Consider the following 7,474-nt stretch of genomic DNA (forward strand, 5'->3'; position numbering starts at 1 on the left):
TGCCCTAAATATCTCAGCAACCAGGGGCCACCCCCCCTCTCTCCAACCCCAGTGTGTATAGAAAGCAGCCGGGAACATTCGAGAACCCCAGAGCTCGTCTGCCTCACCATCCTGGTGAATGAAAGCCTGAATAAGAGCCAGCAACTGGGCTGTTCTCATTAGTCTAATTCATTCCAAACTAGAGCCCAGAGCAACTGGAGCATCTAGCCGCAATTTCTCAGGCTGGAAACATGTCCCGCTGCGCTGCCTGGGTGGGTTCCCTGACCAAGCTGAAACAGGGACTTTTACAAGAGCCTCCTCCGAGGTCTGAATGACATGTTTTCTCTGGCTCTGGACTGGGGCCCTGTATTAACAGCAGAGACATTAGCAAAATACTGACCGCAGTTTTTTATTTTCCTTTCCGTGGAATGTGGCTTCGTCCTCAGGACTGACGGTGGGTAATTTCTCCTTACATAACTCTTTCTTCTCTGGAGCCCATTTAGATGCTAATAAGAAAAGTAATGCTCTCTTTGCAGTCCTCTAGGCTGGGGTGACTTTCATAAGAAGCCCCCGACACTGGTAGTATTAAAAATCAGCCGGGGAGCCCCAACGCTTTATGCACACTCAGTGGCAAAGGGACAGTGTGGTTTTTCACACCAAGCTCTCATCCAGGCACAGAGTCATGCACAAACACGCACACACATGCACGCACACGCACACACACACATACACACACGTGCCTGTACAAAGAGAATGCGAGAGAGACTGAAAAGGAGGTTGAAGCGTCAGTGACTTCTTCCAAATCTTTATCTTATTTTTTGCTGATCTGACATGTTGGTTTCCATAGCAACCTAGAGTGGCCTGGATAACTCGGGAAGTTAATTTCAGAGAGGTCTGCAGAGCCAAGCAGGATATTTTCGATGAAAGCTCCTTCTTGTCTCCCAGGAACTGTGGGCACTGGGGCTCCAGGAAGTGTTAACACATGAGAACTTGGTATATAAAGATACTCTTTAACCTGGAAGAAAAAAATGTCCTGCTCCTTTTAGTTTTTTTAGACTCCGAAATTAGCAATAGGAGAGAAGCGACTCACAAAATCCATGCCAGCTCTGCTCGACTGGCAAGACAAAATTTCCCCAAAGAATTATTCCATCCTTTAAAGCAGAGTTCAGTTTGCTTTTAAGGGCCGTGATCAAAACAGAGGGTGTGAAACTGGAAGAGGCAGTAGGTACTGAAGAAAGGGATGGATAAAGATGATGAATTCTGGCAGGAGTTTATCGAAGCTTAAACAGCTATGAGAGGGTATATACATATACACATGTATTTATTAGGTTTTTCCATAATTACAGTCTGTAAACTTATACATCAACAAGATGTGGCCTGAACCATCATGTAATTTATATTTATCAAACACAAGGACCTAAATAGAAAACAATAATGTTGTGTGGAGAGGTTTTGATATGATGTGAGACTGTGAAGATCACTCACCTGCTCTCCAAGTGTTTGGGAATGTGGAGTGGGGGAGGGTCTGGGGTGGACTGTGGGGGAGGAGGAACTGGGGACTGTCACAGAGCACTGCTTGAAGAAGGTAAGGTCAGAGCTCAGTCTTAAAGCAGAGGCAGGTGTGAGCTCATTCCCACGGGAAGCTGGCGCACCAGGAAGGGCATGTCAGGAAACTGCATCAAAAAAGGAAAGATATACACGCACCTGAATCACTTTGCTGTGCATCTGAAACTATTACAATTTGTAAGTCAACTATAGTTCAATTAAAAAAAAAATCCAAGGAAGTGAGGTAAGAATAGCCTGGTGTGGGGAGGGAGGGAGGGAGAAGCAGGTAGAATAAAGTTGGAAGACAGGGTCTGAGGGGAGATGGAGTCGGAAAGATAGATAAAGACCAGCGTGTGAAGTCTAGACTAAGGATTTTGTACTTCTTGTATCGCAGGTGATGAGGGGCAGTTGCAAGTCTTAAAAGCGGAAGAGACGTGATCAGGTCAGCCTTTGAGACGATCGTCGTGGTGCTCCCTCTGGAGAAGGGACCGAAGACAGCAGAGACGGTTAGGAGGCCACTCAACAGACTAGCCAAGTACTGACCACCAGGACCAAGCCAGGGGGCGCCTGGAACACAAGTGATGTACTTCAAAAAATGGTGAGTGAGAGCAGCTGGCGTACGTAACTGACTGGAGGCAGTAGATGAAGAAGTAAAAGACACAGACGGAGGGAGGTTTTCAACAGATACTCTGGGGGGATCTCTAACGGGGGCCTGTGGGTGGGCTGGGAGAAAGCACAGGGATACGCGAAGTTAATTCATCGTGATTCTAAAGCTGACTTCCCTTCCCATGCTGTTCTCATGTTCATACGGAACACTAAAAGTCTGCATTTGAATTAACAATTATATTTATGGCACATCTGAAAGGATAAACTGTGAGGATGGCCAGACCTTTTCCTATTTACTGTAGGAGTAACGATAAAGGACTTGGCTTATCAGACATGGAAGCACCATAACGCTCTAACAAGGTAGCGTGCGGGTCACCCAGGAGACCCCGCGCCGCGGGGCTGTAAGTCCAGAAGAAACATTTGGACATGTTGAAATATTTGGTTTATTCATGAAATAGTGGCAGAGCAACTGGTTACCCTTTTGAAAAATAAGGTAAAATTCCTAGTTTAGGGCCAAGTTAAATATTTCCATAATAAAAATAAACTTGAAAGAAAATATATGTGCATACTTATATAAAGGGGTGAGAAGGGCTTTACCAGAAAGCACAACCATAAAGGAAAACAGGAATAAGTTGGATTTTAAAAATCCCTCCTATCAAAAGATGTCATAAATAAAATCATAAGGCAATGAACTGGGATAAAATTTGCAGTGTATATGACAGAAGAATTAATGCCTTAATATTTAAAGAACTCTAACAAAATGATTCAAAAAAGAAAAGAAATCTAGTGGGAAAAAATGTGAACAGGAAAAACATAAAAGAGTTACAGATATTCTCTCTCTCTCTCTATATATATATATATAAAATGTTCAATCTAACTAGAAAGATTTGCAAAGATGAAAAAAAATAGCAATATTGGCAGAAATGTTTCCAGGAAGCAATTAAATAACAAGAATCAAAATCATACACTTTGGCTCAGGCATTCCATCTCCAGGCACCTATCTGACAAAAGAACATCCCTGCAGTGTTGTTTATAAATTCAAAAATAGAAATGAAAATCAACTGCCCAATAACTGGAATTAGTTTGTTTCAGGTATGGTACCTTTGTACCATGGGATTGCACAGCCATAAATAGTGGAAAAGCACAAGGATGTTTCATGAAATGCAAATCGATCGTCTTTCCAGAACACTAGCATGTCCGCTCCATGAATGCAGGGTCTCGTCTGTTTTGTTCACTGTCGCAGCTCTAGGGCCAAGAATCTAGCCCACAGTAGACCCTCAGTAAATATGCGTAGAAAGCATGATTGTAAAATGCAGTGGGCAGGATTCTAAGATGGCCCATGACTTCCGTCCCCGGGGGCACTCCCATGGTATGTTACATTACACAGCAAGCGGGATTTTGCATTGTAACGTGGGGTACTACTTGGTTGAACTTAACTTGGGGAAGATTACCTGGGTGGACCTAACTTACTGACAAGAGCCCTTTAAAACGGAGAGATTTCTCCAGATAGTCGCCGAAAGGGAAGTCAGGGACAGAGACTGGCGCTGTGGGAGGCTCTCCACTGCTGTGATGGGGCCACTGACAAGGACCTGAGAGCTGCCTCCAGGTACAGAGACTGGTCTCTGGCCACCACCTAGCAAGAAAAAGGGGCTCTCAGTCCCACGACCACAAAGAACTGCATTCTGCCAACAGCCTGAATGAGCTCAGAAGCAGATTCTCCTGTAGACCCTCCAGCCCCAAGCCCAGTGCCACAGACAGCTTGACTTTGACCCTGTTGAGACCCTAAGCAGAGAACCCATTGAGCCTGCCTGGACTTCCGACCTATAGAACAATGAGATAAATGGTCAAGCCACGAAGTGATAATTTGATAGACAGCAATAGAAATCTAATAAATTAGATAAAGTAAGCTTGTTACAGTGCGGTACTTACAACATGATTCCCTTTTTTGTTTATATATACACGTGTTTATGAGTTTGTACAAGAAACCCAGCTGAAGTGTAGACACAATGATGTTAACAGTGCGGTTGGTTGGTTGGTTGGTTGGTTTGGAGAGATTGCGAGCTCGCTGGAGAACTGAACTAAGTTGAATAGAATGTAACCTCTAGACATCTGGAAAGTTTAATAACCCATTATTTTCATGGGTTAAACCCTCCTGGATGGCCATTCTATAAGTCCTTCTCAAATGTCACCTCACCATTGGTGTTAATCACCACCTGCGGTTTGTACACAGAACAGTGTGGTTCGGACTCTGAGATAAGAACCATCAGTTTTCTAAGCCCTAACTTTACCACCTACGAGCTTTTTAAAACTTGGATAATTTAAATAACCTCTCATAGCTTTAGCTCCCTCAAATCGGAAATGTGAATGAGGATGGTTGCCAGGTCGGGTCATGGTGAAGATAAGACAGAATAACAAATGCAGCACGGACAGCACCGTTATTACTGAGTTCTTGGTACGCTGCACAGCAGGTGCTCCCTGAATTCGAATCCTTAAATTTATCAGAAGTGAGCTGCTATAATTGCTTCTTTTTGGTCTTTCCCACAGTTCTGCTGTAAGTCTGTCCTAATATTCTCAAGTGCCTAGACGGTGCCTGGCACCTACCAACGGCTTAGAAACATCTGGTTCAATGAATACATGGAAATGTAAAAGGAAGATCGTTAATGCTGAATGTTTAGCGCGTGAGGCAATGCAGGCTGCAGTAACACAGCATGACCACAAGATGGCAATATAAATAGAAAAGCTCTGCATTTCAGGAATATTCTGGATGATCTGCCCCATCCCTCTCCTGGGACTCCAGGGAAAAGACACGATTGCAATACTGTGAAGGCAGAAAGCAAACTGCCAGGAATTTGCCCACCTACCTCCTATTTCACTTGTGGATCAATGCCTTGAAAACACAGCTCCTGACCGACAGAAGGAAATATTTCTGCTGAGCTGGGAGACCTACAGAAAGACCCATGACACCTCACTTGGGGACAGTTTTATTTGTGTGGCCCTTTTCCCTGTCCCTGCCTTAAATCTACATCTCTGGGCCTGGGTAGAGAGGAAACATGATACGGAGGAAAGTGCAGAGTCGAAGGCTGACCCCAATGCCTACCACTGTACGTCTGCGCAAGTTTCTCAACCTTTCTGAACTCCATCGTGTCATGTGAAAAAAAAAAAAAGAGGAAAACAAATATAGAGCGATTACAGATGAACTGTTGCAACCACAGGGGTTTAAGCAGAATAGCATTCTCTACAGACCAGTTCCCAGAGGATCCTGGAATCAAAACGAAGAATCTTCTTTGCAGTTCTGGAAGGATTTGGGCACTGAGCCCACAGCTACTTGGCCCAGAGCATTCTATCCCTAACAGATCAACAAATTCTCTGAATAAGGCTTACTTGGACGTGGCCCCCAGCAGTAACTTTCCCTTTTCAAAAAACACACTCTGTTGAGGACAAAAAAAAAAAAAAAAAAAAAAAAAAAAAAAAAAAAAGCTCCTCACCAGACTCTAAAAAGGGGTATGAATGTCATTGTCTCTCTGGCTTCCTGTGGTCTCCATAAAATCTCCAAGCAGAGTATTTTGGGCTCATAAAAATGTCCACAGCCCGTTTCTCATCTGCTTTAATGGCGTTTCCTAATGGTTGACACTGACATTGGCATCTTTTCTCTGGGGAAAGTGTTGTGAGCCTGGCTTTCCCCTTCCCCAAAATAGCTGGTGCAAACAGCCCAGGAGCTGGAATGCAGGGCGACGGTTTTTCTCTTCCCACGAAGAGACATAACCTCCAAGATATGGGAACTCTGCCTTATTTCCTGTGGCAACAGGCTGAGAGGTCCCGTTGCCACCAGGAAACAGTCACACCCCCACTCAAGGATTCCAGCCCTCCTGTGTCCTTCCAGGGGCTTTGGAGGGGATAAAGTAATCGATCATGGGGAAAAAAAGTGACATTAGTATCGATGATCTATGAAAGAAGTTTTTGAGCTACACTTTGTAAATAAGGAAATTTTGTTTAGAAAAGAAGCACATCCTTTTGTTTAAAATATGTGATCACTTCGCTTGACCAGGTCACGCCAAGGAAGCTAAGAGGAAAACCAGCCGTGGGTACATAGGACTGCGAGGAGAATGTGATGGGTCTGCGGGCCGCGGGGCACAGCAAAGAGTGCCCTGAGGATTCAGGGGAGGGAGATGTGAATGGGGCTGGGAACCTCCTGGAAGCTGGCCGGTTGGAGCAGGGCCATCCTTTGCCGTCATCCACTGCCCACCTGCGCGGTGGGGATCTCCTGGACACACAGCTCCGCTTCCTCGCACACCAGCCAACGTCAGTGGGGCTTCCGGGAGGTGGCCGTTGCCCAGGTAGGGTCAGGCTCCTTCCTGGGTCTGGGGCTATGAGGATGAGTAAGGCCCAAGATTACCCCCCTAGGGGCTCTCACATTAGAGTGAGAGTGAAAATGCATGAACAGCCAGCTGTAAAAGAAGAAAAATGATGCGCTTACACCGGGAGAGAAGTGAAAACGCGGTGCTCCAGAGGCAGGGCAGAGGGAGGTTTCATTCCACGAGTCTCCTCTGGCCAACAGATCTTTCTCTTCTGAGCGACTGTTTGCTAAAGCACCCACTGCTGCTCCCTTCTGGTGTCATATTTGGTTTTTACATGACAGAAGTGTTTCTGCTGGAGACTGACTTGTGTTGGTACTTAAGTGGTTGCAGAAGTCGCCGCTCTAGAACGTGATAAAGACCCACGTTGAAATCCTGGCTCCTCCCCTTAGACCTACAGTTTCCTAACCCCCCAAAATAAGGAAGACAGTACGTCGCTGAGTGTGTGTGCTGTTGGTGGTGGTGCAGGGGGACTGATGAGGGTGATCTGCCTGGTCGCCATCACGGCGGTTAATGCAGAGCGGAACCCCCATGCGCACGCGCGGTGTGACTCTCTCGCGCCCTTCCCGCGCCCGTGGCTCAGTCTGGAAAGACAGCCATGCACGTGTGTGGTTATCTAAATAATGCTGCTGATAATAAAGCCAAGCACTCCTGTTCACCCTCTTCTGGGCAATGGCTGCGTCGTTCTTCTTGCACTGCAGTCAGAGCTGTTGGCTTCACCGTCGCCGCCTTCTCTGGTGGGACTGCCTCCTGCTCATCTCTCTCTGTCCCCGCGTCCTCTCCTCGCGTCCCCGGGAAATGACTTTCAGCAGCTACCGTAGGAGGAGGTGGATGTGAAGAGGCTTAATCTGCAGGTGGAGAGATGGGGAGAGGAACTCCCTATTCTCCAGTATCTTTTCTGTTTCTAGATTTTTTTTTTTTTTTGATTCTCTTCCTCTCCCACCCCTCCCCCCAAATGATGTCGCATCTGGGCATCTAAATCTTGCTCACAG

The 7,474-nt window shown here is 46.0% G+C and overlaps 1 long non-coding RNA gene across 1 annotated transcript; it reads left to right on the forward strand.

Annotated features, from left to right (window-relative positions):
* The first annotated feature begins 283 nt into the window (after nucleotides 1–283).
* LOC116157361 (uncharacterized) lies at nucleotides 284–7,127 on the forward strand. The gene is made up of 3 exons (XR_004141357.2): nucleotides 284–433; nucleotides 1,919–2,122; nucleotides 4,675–7,127. It is a non-coding gene; the product is annotated as an uncharacterized LOC116157361 (long non-coding RNA).
* Nucleotides 7,128–7,474: the final 347 nt, after the last annotated feature.

This window comes from Camelus dromedarius, chromosome 15, assembly GCF_036321535.1.
Source record: "Camelus dromedarius isolate mCamDro1 chromosome 15, mCamDro1.pat, whole genome shotgun sequence".
Taxonomy (NCBI): domain Eukaryota; kingdom Metazoa; phylum Chordata; class Mammalia; order Artiodactyla; family Camelidae; genus Camelus; species Camelus dromedarius.